Source organism: Amia ocellicauda, chromosome 2 (assembly GCF_036373705.1).
Source record: "Amia ocellicauda isolate fAmiCal2 chromosome 2, fAmiCal2.hap1, whole genome shotgun sequence".
Classification (NCBI taxonomy): domain Eukaryota; kingdom Metazoa; phylum Chordata; class Actinopteri; order Amiiformes; family Amiidae; genus Amia; species Amia ocellicauda.
In genome coordinates this window covers 58,091,593-58,106,592 of record NC_089851.1, presented here as the reverse complement: position 1 = coordinate 58,106,592, position 15,000 = coordinate 58,091,593, and the positions used below count along the sequence as shown (strand labels likewise).

The 15,000-nt window shown below is 51.1% G+C and overlaps 8 non-coding genes across 8 annotated transcripts; all 8 read right to left on the bottom strand.

Annotated features, from left to right (window-relative positions):
- Positions 1-255: 255 nt before the first annotated feature.
- trnap-agg (transfer RNA proline (anticodon AGG)) lies at positions 256-327 on the bottom strand. Its single transcript has one exon. It is a non-coding gene; the product is annotated as a tRNA-Pro (tRNA).
- A 1,093-nt stretch (positions 328-1,420) lies between these two features.
- Positions 1,421-1,492, bottom strand: trnap-agg (transfer RNA proline (anticodon AGG)). The gene has a single exon. It is a non-coding gene; the product is annotated as a tRNA-Pro (tRNA).
- Positions 1,493-4,924: 3,432 nt separating this feature from the next.
- Positions 4,925-4,996, bottom strand: trnap-agg (transfer RNA proline (anticodon AGG)). Its single transcript has one exon. It is a non-coding gene; the product is annotated as a tRNA-Pro (tRNA).
- Positions 4,997-6,092: 1,096 nt separating this feature from the next.
- On the bottom strand, positions 6,093-6,164 carry trnap-agg (transfer RNA proline (anticodon AGG)). The gene has a single exon. It is a non-coding gene; the product is annotated as a tRNA-Pro (tRNA).
- Positions 6,165-7,257: 1,093 nt separating this feature from the next.
- On the bottom strand, positions 7,258-7,329 carry trnap-agg (transfer RNA proline (anticodon AGG)). Its single transcript has one exon. It is a non-coding gene; the product is annotated as a tRNA-Pro (tRNA).
- A 1,686-nt stretch (positions 7,330-9,015) lies between these two features.
- On the bottom strand, positions 9,016-9,087 carry trnap-agg (transfer RNA proline (anticodon AGG)). The gene has a single exon. It is a non-coding gene; the product is annotated as a tRNA-Pro (tRNA).
- Positions 9,088-11,941: 2,854 nt separating this feature from the next.
- On the bottom strand, positions 11,942-12,013 carry trnap-agg (transfer RNA proline (anticodon AGG)). The gene has a single exon. It is a non-coding gene; the product is annotated as a tRNA-Pro (tRNA).
- Positions 12,014-14,271: 2,258 nt separating this feature from the next.
- On the bottom strand, positions 14,272-14,343 carry trnap-agg (transfer RNA proline (anticodon AGG)). Its single transcript has one exon. It is a non-coding gene; the product is annotated as a tRNA-Pro (tRNA).
- Between the last annotated feature and the right edge of the window lie 657 nt (positions 14,344-15,000).

The following is a 15,000-nucleotide window of genomic DNA, read 5'->3' as shown; positions in this document are numbered from 1 at the left end:
GCAAACCACATTTCGTCCTCCTCCTCCTCAACAACACACTACATGTCCTCCTCCTCCTCAACAACAACAACGAACTTGTAAAATACACATTTTCTTTAAAGAAAACAAAACACACAGATGACAGTCTGATTTCCCATCAGCTACACAGCCAACAGTATCTGAGGTTGAAAGACCTCCCTGGTGCAGAGGAGCCCAGAAGCCAAGCATCGAGAGAGAACAAACGAATGCTTCAGAGAATGCAAAGCAGGGCCAAGCGGGCTCGTCCGGGAGTTGAACCCGGGACCTCTCGCACCCTAAGCGAGAATCATACCCCTAGACCAACGAGCCAAGTTAACGGAGGGTGTCGCAGTTTCTGCTGGGCAAGCGCGTAACTGCTTTGGGGCAGACCGGGAGACCTACGCTCACTGACTGATAGCATGGACTGTAGTGCTGAAGTGTCTTTCCAGAACGGTAACCGTATCCCCAGTGAGACAGCACTGAGAGCATGGTTCAGCAGGCCCGCAAACAACTGAAAAGAATGCCTCTCCTTTGGTGCAGCTCAGGAGTACACGTTCAGCAAAGGTCTCCATAACAAGCCGGCAAACCACATTTCGTCCTCCTCCTCCTCAACAACACACTACATGTCCTCCTCCTCCTCCTCAACAACAACAACAACAACAACGAACTTGTAAAAAACACATTTTCTTTAAAGAAAACAAAACACACAGATGACAGTCTGATTTCCCATCAGCTATACAGCCAACAGTATCTGAGGTCGATAGCCCTCCCTTGTGCAGAGGAGCCCAGAAGCCAGCCTTCAAGAGCAAACGAACGAACACTTCGGTGACTACAAATTGGGGCCAAGTGGGCTCGTCCTGGAGTTGAACCCAGGGCCTCTCACACCCTCAGCGAGAATCATACCCCTAGACCAACGAGCCAAGTTAATGGAGGGTGTCGCAGTTTCTGCTGGGCAAGCGCGTAACTGCTTTGCGGCAGACCGGGAGACCTACGCACACTGACTGATAGCATGGACTGTAGCGCTGAAGTGTCTTTCCAGAACGGTAACCGTATCCCCAGTGAGACAGCACTGAGAGCATGGTTCAGCAGGCCCGCAAACAACTGAAAAGAATGCCTCTCCTTTGGTGCAGCTCAGGAGTACACGTTCAGCAAAGGTCTCCATAACAAGCCGGCAAACCACATTTCGTCCTCCTCCTCCTCAACAACACACTACATGTCCTCCTCCTCAACAACAACAACGAACTTGTAAAATACACATTTTCTTTAAAGAAAACAAAACACACAGATGACAGTCTGATTTCCCATCAGCTACACAGCCAACAGTATCTGAGGTTGAAAGACCTCCCTGGTGCAGAGGAGCCCAGAAGCCAAGCATCGAGAGAGAACAAACGAATGCTTCAGAGAATGCAAAGCGGGGCCAAGCGGGCTCGTCCGGGAGTTGAACCCGGGACCTCTCGCACCCTAAGCGAGAATCATACCCCTAGACCAACGAGCCAAGTTAACAGAGGGTGTCGCAGTTTCTGCTGGGCAAGCGCGTAACTGCTTTGGGGCAGACCGGGAGACCTACGCTCACTGACTGATAGCATGAACTGTAGCGCTGAAGTGTCTTTCCAGAACGGTAACCGTATCCCCAGTGAGACAGCACTGAGAGCATGGTTCAGCAGGCCCGCAAACAACTGAAAAGAATGCCTCTCCTTTGGTGCAGCTCAGGAGTACACGTTCAGCAAAGGTCTCCATAACAAGCCGGCAAACCACATTTCGTCCTCCTCCTCCTCAACAACACACTACATGTCCTCCTCCTCCTCCTCAACAACAACAACAACAACAACGAACTTGTAAAAAACACATTTTCTTTAAAGAAAACAAAACACACAGATGACAGTCTGATTTCCCATCAGCTATACAGCCAACAGTATCTGAGGTCGATAGCCCTCCCTTGTGCAGAGGAGCCCAGAAGCCAGCCTTCAAGAGCAAACGAACGAACACTTCGGTGACTACAAAGTGGAGCCAAGTGGGCTCGTCCTGGAGTTGAACCCAGGGCCTCTCACACCCTCAGCAAGAATCATACCCCTAGACCAACGAGCCAAGTTAACGGAGGGTGTCGCAGTTTCTGCTGGGCAAGCGCGTAACTGCTTTGGGGCAGACCGGGAGACCTACGCACACTGACTGATAGCATGGACTGTAGCGCTGAAGTGTCTTTCCAGAACGGTAACCGTATCCCCAGTGAGACAGCACTGAGAGCATGGTTCAGCAGGCCCGCAAACAACTGAAAAGAATGCCTCTCCTTTGGTGCAGCTCAGGAGTACACGTTCAGCAAAGGTCTCCATAACAAGCCGGCAAACCACATTTCGTACTCCTCCTCCTCAACAACACACTACATGTCCTCCTCCTCCTCCTCAACAACAACAACAACAACAACGAACTTGTAAAAAACACATTTTCTTTAAAGAAAACAAAACACACAGATGACAGTCTGATTTCCTATCAGCTATACAGCCAACAGTATCTGAGGTCGAAAGCCCTCCCTTGTGCAGAGGAGCCCAGAAGCCAGCCTTCAAGAGCAAACGAACGAACACTTCGGTGACTACAAAGTGGGGCCAAGTGGGCTCGTCCTGGAGTTGAACCCAGGGCCTCTCACACCCTCAGCGAGAATCATACCCCTAGACCAACGAGCCAAGTTAACGGAGGGTGTCGCAGTTTCTGCTGGGCAAGCGCGTAACTGCTTTGGGGCAGACCGGGAGACCTACGCACACTGACTGATAGCATGGACTGTAGCGCTGAAGTGTCTTTCCAGAACGGTAACCGTATCCCCAGTGAGACAGCACTGAGAGCATGGTTCAGCAGGCCCGCAAACAACTGAAAAGAATGCCTCTCCTTTGGTGCAGCTCAGGAGTACACGTTCAGCAAAGGTCTCCATAACAAGCCGGCAAACCACATTTCGTCCTCCTCCTCCTCAACAACACACTACATGTCCTCCTCCTCCTCCTCAACAACAACAACAACAACAACGAACTTGTAAAAAACACATTTTCTTTAAAGAAAACAAAACACACAGATGACAGTCTGATTTCCCATCAGCTATACAGCCAACAGTATCTGAGGTCGATAGCCCTCCCTTGTGCAGAGGAGCCAAGAAGCCAGCCTTCAAGAGCAAACGAACGAACACTTCGGTGACTACAAAGTGGGGCCAAGTGGGCTCGTCCTGGAGTTGAACCCAGGGCCTCTCACACCCTCAGCAAGAATCATACCCCTAGACCAACGAGCCAAGTTAACGGAGGGTGTCGCAGTTTCTGCTGGGCAAGCGCGTAACTGCTTTGGGGCAGACCGGGAGACCTACGCACACTGACTGATAGCATGGACTGTAGCGCTGAAGTGTCTTTCCAGAACGGTAACCGTATCCCCAGTGAGACAGCACTGAGAGCATGGTTCAGCAGGCCCGCAAACAACTGAAAAGAATGCCTCTCCTTTGGTGCAGCTCAGGAGTACACGTTCAGCAAAGGTCTCCATAACAAGCCGGCAATCCACATTTCGTCCTCCTCCTCCTCAACAACACACTACATGTCCTCCTCCTCCTCAACAACAACAACGAACTTGTAAAATACACATTTTCTTTAAAGAAAACAAAACACACAGATGACAGTCTGATTTCCCATCAGCTACACAGCCAACAGTATCTGAGGTTGAAAGACCTCCCTGGTGCAGAGGAGCCCAGAAGCCAAGCATCGAGAGAGAACAAACGAATGCTTCAGAGAATGCAAAGCGGGGCCAAGCGGGCTGGTCCGGGAGTTGAACCCGGGACCTCTCGCACCCTAAGCGAGAATCATACCCCTAGACCAACGAGCCAAGTTAACGGAGGGTGTCGCAGTTTCTGCTGGGCAAGCGCGTAACTGCTTTGGGGCAGACCGGGAGACCTACGCTCACTGACTGATAGCATGGACTGTAGCGCTGAAGTGTCTTTCCAGAACGGTAACCGTATCCCCAGTGAGACAGCACTGAGAGCATGGTTCAGCAGGCCCGCAAACAACTGAAAAGAATGCCTCTCCTTTGGTGCAGCTCAGGAGTACACGTTCAGCAAAGGTCTCCATAACAAGCCGGCAAACCACATTTCGTCCTCCTCCTCCTCAACAACACACTACATGTCCTCCTCCTCCTCAACAACAACAACGAACTTGTAAAATACACATTTTCTTTAAAGAAAACAAAACACACAGATGACAGTCTGATTTCCCATCAGCTATACAGCCAACAGTATCTGAGGTCGATAGCCCTCCCTTGTGCAGAGGAGCCCAGAAGCCAGCCTTCAAGAGCAAACGAACGAACACTTCGGTGACTACAAAGTGGGGCCAAGTGGGCTCGTCCTGGAGTTGAACCCAGGGCCTCTCACACCCTCAGCAAGAATCATACCCATAGACCAACGAGCCAAGTTAACGGAGGGTGTCGCAGTTTCTGCTGGGCAAGCGCGTAACTGCTTTGGGGCAGACCGGGAGACCTACGCACACTGACTGATAGCATGGACTGTAGCGCTGAAGTGTCTTTCCAGAACGGTAACCGTATCCCCAGTGAGACAGCACTGAGAGCATGGTTCAGCAGGCCCGCAAACAACTGAAAAGAATGCCTCTCCTTTGGTGCAGCTCAGGAGTACACGTTCAGCAAAGGTCTCCATAACAAGCCGGCAAACCACATTTCGTCCTCCTCCTCCTCAACAACACACTACATGTCCTCCTCCTCCTCAACAACAACAACGAACTTGTAAAATACACATTTTCTTTAAAGAAAACAAAACACACAGATGACAGTCTGATTTCCCATCAGCTACACAGCCAACAGTATCTGAGGTTGAAAGACCTCCCTGGTGCAGAGGAGCCCAGAAGCCAAGCATCGAGAGAGAACAAACGAATGCTTCAGAGAATGCAAAGCGGGGCCAAGCGGGCTCGTCCGGGAGTTGAACCCGGGACCTCTCGCACCCTAAGCGAGAATCATACCCCTAGACCAACGAGCCAAGTTAACGGAGGGTTACGCAGTTTCTGCTGGGCAAGCGCGTAACTGCTTTGGGGCAGACCGGGAGGCCTACGCTCACTGACTGATAGCATGGACTGTAGCGCTGAAGTGTCTTTCCAGAACGGTAACCGTATCCCCAGTGAGACAGCACTGAGAGCATGGTTCAGCAGGCCCGCAAACAACTGAAAAGAATGCCTCTCCTTTGGTGCAGCTCAGGAGTACACGTTCAGCAAAGGTCTCCATAACAAGCCGGCAAACCACATTTCGTCCTCCTCCTCCTCAACAACACACTACATGTCCTCCTCCTCCTCCTCAACAACAACAACAACAACAACGAACTTGTAAAAAACACATTTTCTTTAAAGAAAACAAAACACACAGATGACAGTCTGATTTCCCATCAGCTATACAGCCAACAGTATCTGAGGTCGATAGCCCTCCCTTGTGCAGAGGAGCCCAGAAGCCAGCCTTCAAGAGCAAACGAACGAACACTTCGGTGACTACAAAGTGGGGCCAAGTGGGCTCGTCCTGGAGTTGAACCCAGGGCCTCTCACACCCTCAGCAAGAATCATACCCATAGACCAACGAGCCAAGTTAATGGAGGGTGTCGCAGTTTCTGCTGGGCAAGCGCGTAACTGCTTTGGGGCAGACCGGGAGACCTACGCACACTGACTGATAGCATGGACTGTAGCGCTGAAGTGTCTTTCCAGAACGGTAACCGTATCCCCAGTGAGACAGCACTGAGAGCATGGTTCAGCAGGCCCGCAAACAACTGAAAAGAATGCCTCTCCTTTGGTGCAGCTCAGGAGTACACGTTCAGCAAAGGTCTCCATAACAAGCCGGCAAACCACATTTCGTCCTCCTCCTCCTCAACAACACACTACATGTCCTCCTCCTCCTCAACAACAACAACGAACTTGTAAAATACACATTTTCTTTAAAGAAAACAAAACACACAGATGACAGTCTGATTTCCCATCAGCTACACAGCCAACAGTATCTGAGGTTGAAAGACCTCCCTGGTGCAGAGGAGCCCAGAAGCCAAGCATCGAGAGAGAACAAACGAATGCTTCAGAGAATGCAAAGCAGGGCCAAGCGGGCTCGTCCGGGAGTTGAACCCGGGACCTCTCGCACCCTAAGCGAGAATCATACCCCTAGACCAACGAGCCAAGTTAACGGAGGGTGTCGCAGTTTCTGCTGGGCAAGCGCGTAACTGCTTTGGGGCAGACCGGGAGACCTACGCTCACTGACTGATAGCATGGACTGTAGTGCTGAAGTGTCTTTCCAGAACGGTAACCGTATCCCCAGTGAGACAGCACTGAGAGCATGGTTCAGCAGGCCCGCAAACAACTGAAAAGAATGCCTCTCCTTTGGTGCAGCTCAGGAGTACACGTTCAGCAAAGGTCTCCATAACAAGCCGGCAAACCACATTTCGTCCTCCTCCTCCTCAACAACACACTACATGTCCTCCTCCTCCTCCTCAACAACAACAACAACAACAACGAACTTGTAAAAAACACATTTTCTTTAAAGAAAACAAAACACACAGATGACAGTCTGATTTCCCATCAGCTATACAGCCAACAGTATCTGAGGTCGATAGCCCTCCCTTGTGCAGAGGAGCCCAGAAGCCAGCCTTCAAGAGCAAACGAACGAACACTTCGGTGACTACAAATTGGGGCCAAGTGGGCTCGTCCTGGAGTTGAACCCAGGGCCTCTCACACCCTCAGCGAGAATCATACCCCTAGACCAACGAGCCAAGTTAATGGAGGGTGTCGCAGTTTCTGCTGGGCAAGCGCGTAACTGCTTTGCGGCAGACCGGGAGACCTACGCACACTGACTGATAGCATGGACTGTAGCGCTGAAGTGTCTTTCCAGAACGGTAACCGTATCCCCAGTGAGACAGCACTGAGAGCATGGTTCAGCAGGCCCGCAAACAACTGAAAAGAATGCCTCTCCTTTGGTGCAGCTCAGGAGTACACGTTCAGCAAAGGTCTCCATAACAAGCCGGCAAACCACATTTCGTCCTCCTCCTCCTCAACAACACACTACATGTCCTCCTCCTCAACAACAACAACGAACTTGTAAAATACACATTTTCTTTAAAGAAAACAAAACACACAGATGACAGTCTGATTTCCCATCAGCTACACAGCCAACAGTATCTGAGGTTGAAAGACCTCCCTGGTGCAGAGGAGCCCAGAAGCCAAGCATCGAGAGAGAACAAACGAATGCTTCAGAGAATGCAAAGCGGGGCCAAGCGGGCTCGTCCGGGAGTTGAACCCGGGACCTCTCGCACCCTAAGCGAGAATCATACCCCTAGACCAACGAGCCAAGTTAACAGAGGGTGTCGCAGTTTCTGCTGGGCAAGCGCGTAACTGCTTTGGGGCAGACCGGGAGACCTACGCTCACTGACTGATAGCATGGACTGTAGCGCTGAAGTGTCTTTCCAGAACGGTAACCGTATCCCCAGTGAGACAGCACTGAGAGCATGGTTCAGCAGGCCCGCAAACAACTGAAAAGAATGCCTCTCCTTTGGTGCAGCTCAGGAGTACACGTTCAGCAAAGGTCTCCATAACAAGCCGGCAAACCACATTTCGTCCTCCTCCTCCTCAACAACACACTACATGTCCTCCTCCTCCTCCTCAACAACAACAACAACAACAACGAACTTGTAAAAAACACATTTTCTTTAAAGAAAACAAAACACACAGATGACAGTCTGATTTCCCATCAGCTATACAGCCAACAGTATCTGAGGTCGATAGCCCTCCCTTGTGCAGAGGAGCCCAGAAGCCAGCCTTCAAGAGCAAACGAACGAACACTTCGGTGACTACAAAGTGGAGCCAAGTGGGCTCGTCCTGGAGTTGAACCCAGGGCCTCTCACACCCTCAGCAAGAATCATACCCCTAGACCAACGAGCCAAGTTAACGGAGGGTGTCGCAGTTTCTGCTGGGCAAGCGCGTAACTGCTTTGGGGCAGACCGGGAGACCTACGCACACTGACTGATAGCATGGACTGTAGCGCTGAAGTGTCTTTCCAGAACGGTAACCGTATCCCCAGTGAGACAGCACTGAGAGCATGGTTCAGCAGGCCCGCAAACAACTGAAAAGAATGCCTCTCCTTTGGTGCAGCTCAGGAGTACACGTTCAGCAAAGGTCTCCATAACAAGCCGGCAAACCACATTTCGTCCTCCTCCTCCTCAACAACACACTACATGTCCTCCTCCTCCTCCTCAACAACAACAACAACAACAACGAACTTGTAAAAAACACATTTTCTTTAAAGAAAACAAAACACACAGATGACAGTCTGATTTCCCATCAGCTATACAGCCAACAGTATCTGAGCTCGATAGCCCTCCCTTGTGCAGAGGAGCCCAGAAGCCAGCCTTCAAGAGCAAACGAACGAACACTTCGGTGACTACAAAGTGGGGCCAAGTGGGCTCGTCCTGGAGTTGAACCCAGGGCCTCTCACACCCTCAGCAAGAATCATACCCCTAGACCAACGAGCCAAGTTAACGGAGGGTGTCGCAGTTTCTGCTGGGCAAGCGCGTAACTGCTTTGGGGCAGACCGGGAGACCTACGCACACTGACTGATAGCATGGACTGTAGCGCTGAAGTGTCTTTCCAGAACGGTAACCGTATCCCCAGTGAGACAGCACTGAGAGCATGGTTCAGCAGGCCCGCAAACAACTGAAAAGAATGCCTCTCCTTTGGTGCAGCTCAGGAGTACACGTTCAGCAAAGGTCTCCATAACAAGCCGGCAAACCACATTTCGTCCTCCTCCTCCTCAACAACACACTACATGTCCTCCTCCTCCTCAACAACAACAACGAACTTGTAAAATACACATTTTCTTTAAAGAAAACAAAACACACAGATGACAGTCTGATTTCCCATCAGCTACACATCCAACAGTATCTGAGGTTGAAAGACCTCCCTGGTGCAGAGGAGCCCAGAAGCCAAGCATCGAGAGAGAACAAACGAATGCTTCAGAGAATGCAAAGCGGGGCCAAGCGGGCTCGTCCGGGAGTTGAACCCGGGACCTCTCGCACCCTAAGCGAGAATCATACCCCTAGACCAACGAGCCAAGTTAACGGAGGGTGTCGCAGTTTCTGCTGGGCAAGCGCGTAACTGCTTTGGGGCAGACCGGGAGACCTACGCTCACTGACTGATAGCATGGACTGTAGCGCTGAAGTGTCTTTCCAGAACGGTAACCGTATCCCCAGTGAGACAGCACTGAGAGCATGGTTCAGCAGGCCCGCAAACAACTGAAAAGAATGCCTCTCCTTTGGTGCAGCTCAGGAGTACACGTTCAGCAAAGGTCTCCATAACAAGCCGGCAAACCACATTTCGTCCTCCTCCTCCTCAACAACACACTACATGTCCTCCTCCTCCTCCTCAACAACAACAACAACAACAACGAACTTGTAAAAAACACATTTTCTTTAAAGAAAACAAAACACACAGATGACAGTCTGATTTCACATCAGCTATACAGCCAACAGTATCTGAGGTCGATAGCCCTCCCTTGTGCAGAGGAGCCCAGAAGCCAGCCTTCAAGAGCAAACGAACGAACACTTCGGTGACTACAAAGTGGGGCCAAGTGGGCTCGTCCTGGAGTTGAACCCAGGGCCTCTCACACCCTCAGCAAGAATCATACCCCTAGACCAACGAGCCAAGTTAACGGAGGGTGTCGCAGTTTCTGCTGGGCAAGCGCGTAACTGCTTTGGGGCAGACCGGGAGAGCTACGCACACTGACTGATAGCATGGACTGTAGCGCTGAAGTGTCTTTCCAGAACGGTAACCGTATCCCCAGTGAGACAGCACTGAGAGCATGGTTCAGCAGGCCCGCAAACAACTGAAAAGAATGCCTCTCCTTTGGTGCAGCTCAGGAGTACACGTTCAGCAAAGGTCTCCATAACAAGCCGGCAAACCACATTTCGTCCTCCTCCTCCTCAATAACACACTACATGTCCTCCTCCTCCTCCTCAACAACAACAACAACAACAACAACGAACTTGTAAAAAACACATTTTCTTTAAAGAAAACAAAACACACAGATGACAGTCTGATTTCCCATCAGCTATACAGCCAACAGTATCTGAGGTCGATAGCCCTCCCTTGTGCAGAGGAGCCCAGAAGCCAGCCTTCAAGAGCAAACGAACGAACACTTCGGTGACTACAAAGTGGGGCCAAGTGGGCTCGTCCTGGAGTTGAACCCAGGGCCTCTCACACCCTCAGCGAGAATCATACCCCTAGACCAACGAGCCAAGTTAACAGAGGGTGTCGCAGTTTCTGCTGGGCAAGCGCGTAACTGCTTTGGGGCAGACCGGAAGACCTACGCACACTGACTGATAGCATGGACTGTAGCGCTGAAGTGTCTTTCCAGAACGGTAACCGTATCCCCAGTGAGACAGCACTGAGAGCATGGTTCAGCAGGCCCGCAAACAACTGAAAAGAATGCCTCTCCTTTGGTGCAGCTCAGGAGTACACGTTCAGCAAAGGTCTCCATAACAAGCCGGCAAACCACATTTCGTCCTCCTCCTCCTCAATAACACACTACATGTCCTCCTCCTCCTCCTCAACAACAACAACAACAACGAACTTGTAAAAAACACATTTTCTTTAAAGAAAACAAAACACACAGATGACAGTCTGATTTCCCATCAGCTATACAGCCAACAGTATCTGAGGTCGATAGCCCTCCCTTGTGCAGAGGAGCCCAGAAGCCAGCCTTCAAGAGCAAACGAACGAACACTTCGGTGACTACAAAGTGGGGCCAAGTGGGCTCGTCCTGGAGTTGAACCCAGGGCCTCTCACACCCTCAGCAAGAATCATACCCCTAGACCAACGAGCCAAGTTAACGGAGGGTGTCGCAGTTTCTGCTGGGCAAGCGCGTAACTGCTTTGGGGCAGACCGGGAGACCTACGCACACTGACTGATAGCATGGACTGTAGCGCTGAAGTGTCTTTCCAGAACGGTAACCGTATCCCCAGTGAGACAGCACTGAGAGCATGGTTCAGCAGGCCCGCAAACAACTGAAAAGAATGCCTCTCCTTTGGTGCAGCTCAGGAGTACACGTTCAGCAAAGGTCTCCATAACAAGCCGGCAAACCACATTTCGTCCTCCTCCTCCTCAACAACACACTACATGTCCTCCTCCTCCTCAACAACAACAACGAACTTGTAAAATACACATTTTCTTTAAAGAAAACAAAACACACAGATGACAGTCTGATTTCCCATCAGCTATACAGCCAACAGTATCTGAGGTCGATAGCCCTCCCTTGTGCAGAGGTGCCCAGAAGCCAGCCTTCAAGAGCAAACGAACGAACACTTCGGTGACTACAAAGTGGGGCCAAGTGGGCTCGTCCTGGAGTTGAACCCAGGGCCTCTCACACCCTCAGCGAGAATCATACCCCTAGACCAACGAGCCAAGTTAACGGAGGGTGTCGCAGTTTCTGCTGGGCAAGCGCGTAACTGCTTTGGGGCAGACCGGGAGACCTACGCACACTGACTGATAGCATGGACTGTAGCGCTGAAGTGTCTTTCCAGAACGGTAACCGTATCCCCAGTGAGACAGCACTGAGAGCATGGTTCAGCAGGCCCGCAAACAACTGAAAAGAATGCCTCTCCTTTGGTGCAGCTCAGGAGTACACGTTCAGCAAAGGTCTCCATAACAAGCCGGCAAACCACATTTCGTCCTCCTCCTCCTCAACAACACACTACATGTCCTCCTCCTCCTCAACAACAACAACGAACTTGTAAAATACACATTTTCTTTAAAGAAAACAAAACACACAGATGACATTCTGATTTCCCATCAGCTACACAGCCAACAGTATCTGAGGTTGAAAGACCTCCCTGGTGCAGAGGAGCCCAGAAGCCAAGCATCGAGAGAGAACAAACGAATGCTTCAGAGAATGCAAAGCGGGGCCAAGCGGGCTCGTCCGGGAGTTGAACCCGGGACCTCTCGCACCCTAAGCGAGAATCATACCCCTAGACCAACGAGCCAAGTTAACGGAGGGTGTCGCAGTTTCTGCTGGGCAAGCGCGTAACTGCTTTGGGGCAGACCGGGAGACCTACGCTCACTGACTGATAGCATGGACTGTAGCGCTGAAGTGTCTTTCCAGAACGGTAACCGTATCCCCAGTGAGACAGCACTGAGAGCATGGTTCAGCAGGCCCGCAAACAACTGAAAAGAATGCCTCTCCTTTGGTGCAGCTCAGGAGTACACGTTCAGCAAAGGTCTCCATAACAAGCCGGCAAACCACATTTCGTCCTCCTCCTCCTCAACAACACACTACATGTCCTCCTCCTCCTCAACAACAACAACGAACTTGTAAAATACACATTTTCTTTAAAGAAAACAAAACACACAGATGACAGTCTGATTTCCCATCAGCTATACAGCCAACAGTATCTGAGGTCGATAGCCCTCCCTTGTGCAGAGGAGCCCAGAAGCCAGCCTTCAAGAGCAAACGAACGAACACTTCGGTGACTACAAAGTGGGGCCAAGTGGGCTCGTCCTGGAGTTGAACCCAGGGCCTCTCACACCCTCAGCGAGAATCATACCCCTAGACCAACGAGCCAAGTTAACGGAGGGTGTCGCAGTTTCTGCTGGGCAAGCGCGTAACTGCTTTGGGGCAGACCGGGAGACCTACGCACACTGACTGATAGCATGGACTGTAGCGCTGAATTGTCTTTCCAGAACGGTAACCGTATCCCCAGTGAGACAGCACTGAGAGCATGGTTCAGCAGGCCCGCAAACAACTGAAAAGAATGCCTCTCCTTTGGTGCAGCTCAGGAGTACACGTTCAGCAAAGGTCTCCATAACAAGCCGGCAAACCACATTTCGTCCTCCTCCTCCTCAACAACACACTACATGTCCTCCTCCTCCTCCTCAACAACAACAACAACAACGAACTTGTAAAAAACACATTTTCTTTAAAGAAAACAAAACACACAGATGACAGTCTGATTTCCCATCAGCTATACAGCCAACAGTATCTGAGGTCGATAGCCCTCCCTTGTGCAGAGGAGCCCAGAAGCCAGCCTTCAAGAGCAAACGAACGAACACTTCGGTGACTACAAAGTGGGGCCAAGTGGGCTCGTCCTGGAGTTGAACCCAGGGCATCTCACACCCTCAGCAAGAATCATACCCCTAGACCAACGAGCCAAGTTAACAGAGGGTGTCGCAGTTTCTGCTGGGCAAGCGCGTAACTGCTTTGGGGCAGACCGGGAGACCTACGCACACTGACTGATAGCATGGACTGTAGCGCTGAAGTGTCTTTCCAGAACGGTAACCGTATCCCCAGTGAGACAGCACTGAGAGCATGGTTCAGCAGGCCCACAAACAACTGAAAAGAATGCCTCTCCTTTGGTGCAGCTCAGGAGTACACGTTCAGCAAAGGTCTCCATAACAAGCCGGCAAACCACATTTCGTCCTCCTCCTCCTCAACAACACACTACATGTCCTCCTCCTCCTCAACAACAACAACGAACTTGTAAAATACACATTTTCTTTAAAGAAAACAAAACACACAGATGACATTCTGATTTCCCATCAGCTACACAGCCAACAGTATCTGAGGTTGAAAGACCTCCCTGGTGCAGAGGAGCCCAGAAGCCAGCCTTCAAGAGCAAACGAACGAACACTTCGGTGACTACAAAGTGGGGCCAAGTGGGCTCGTCCTGGAGTTGAACCCAGGGCCTCTCACACCCTCAGCGAGAATCATACCCCTAGACCAACGAGCCAAGTTAACGGAGGGTGTCGCAGTTTCTGCTGGGCAAGCGCGTAACTGCTTTGGGGCAGACCGGGAGACCTACGCACACTGACTGATAGCATGGACTGTAGCGCTGAAGTGTCTTTCCAGAACGGTAACCGTATCCCCAGTGAGACAGCACTGAGAGCATGGTTCAGCAGGCCCGCAAACAACTGAAAAGAATGCCTCTCCTTTGGTGCAGCTCAGGAGTACACGTTCAGCAAAGGTCTCCATAACAAGCCGGCAAACCACATTTCGTCCTCCTCCTCCTCAACAACACACTACATGTCCTCCTCCTCCTCCTCAACAACAACAACAACAACGAACTTGTAAAAAACACATTTTCTTTAAAGAAAACAAAACACACAGATGACAGTCTGATTTCCCATCAGCTATACAGCCAACAGTATCTGAGGTCGATAGCCCTCCCTTGTGCAGAGGAGCCCAGAAGCCAAGCATCGAGAGAGAACAAACGAATGCTTCAGAGAATGCAAAGCGGGGCCAAGCGGGCTCGTCCGGGAGTTGAACCCGGGACCTCTCGCACCCTAAGCGAGAATCATACCCCTAGACCAACGAGCCAAGTTAACGGAGGGTGTCGCAGTTTCTGCTGGGCAAGCGCGTAACTGCTTTGGGGCAGACCGGGAGACCTACGCTCACTGACTGATAGCATGGACTGTAGCGCTGAAGTGTCTTTCCAGAACGGTAACCGTATCCCCAGTGAGACAGCACTGAGAGCATGGTTCAGCAGGCCCGCAAACAACTGAAAAGAATGCCTCTCCTTTGGTGCAGCTCAGGAGTACACGTTCAGCAAAGGTCTCCATAACAAGCCGGCAAACCACATTTCGTCCTCCTCCTCCTCAACAACACACTACATGTCCTCCTCCTCCTCAACAACAACAACGAACTTGTAAAATACACATTTTCTTTAAAGAAAACAAAACACACAGATGACAGTCTGATTTCCCATCAGCTATACAGCCAACAGTATCTGAGGTCGATAGCCCTCCCTTGTGCAGAGGAGCCCAGAAGCCAGCCTTCAAGAGCAAACGAACAAACACTTCGGTGACTACAAAGTGGGGCCAAGTGGGCTCGTCCTGGAGTTGAACCCAGGGCCTCTCACACCCTCAGCGAGAATCATACCCCTAGACCAACGAGCCAAGTTAACAGAGGGTGTCGCAGTTTCTGCTGGGCAAGCGCGTAACTGCTTTGGGGCAGACCGGGAGACCTACGCTCACT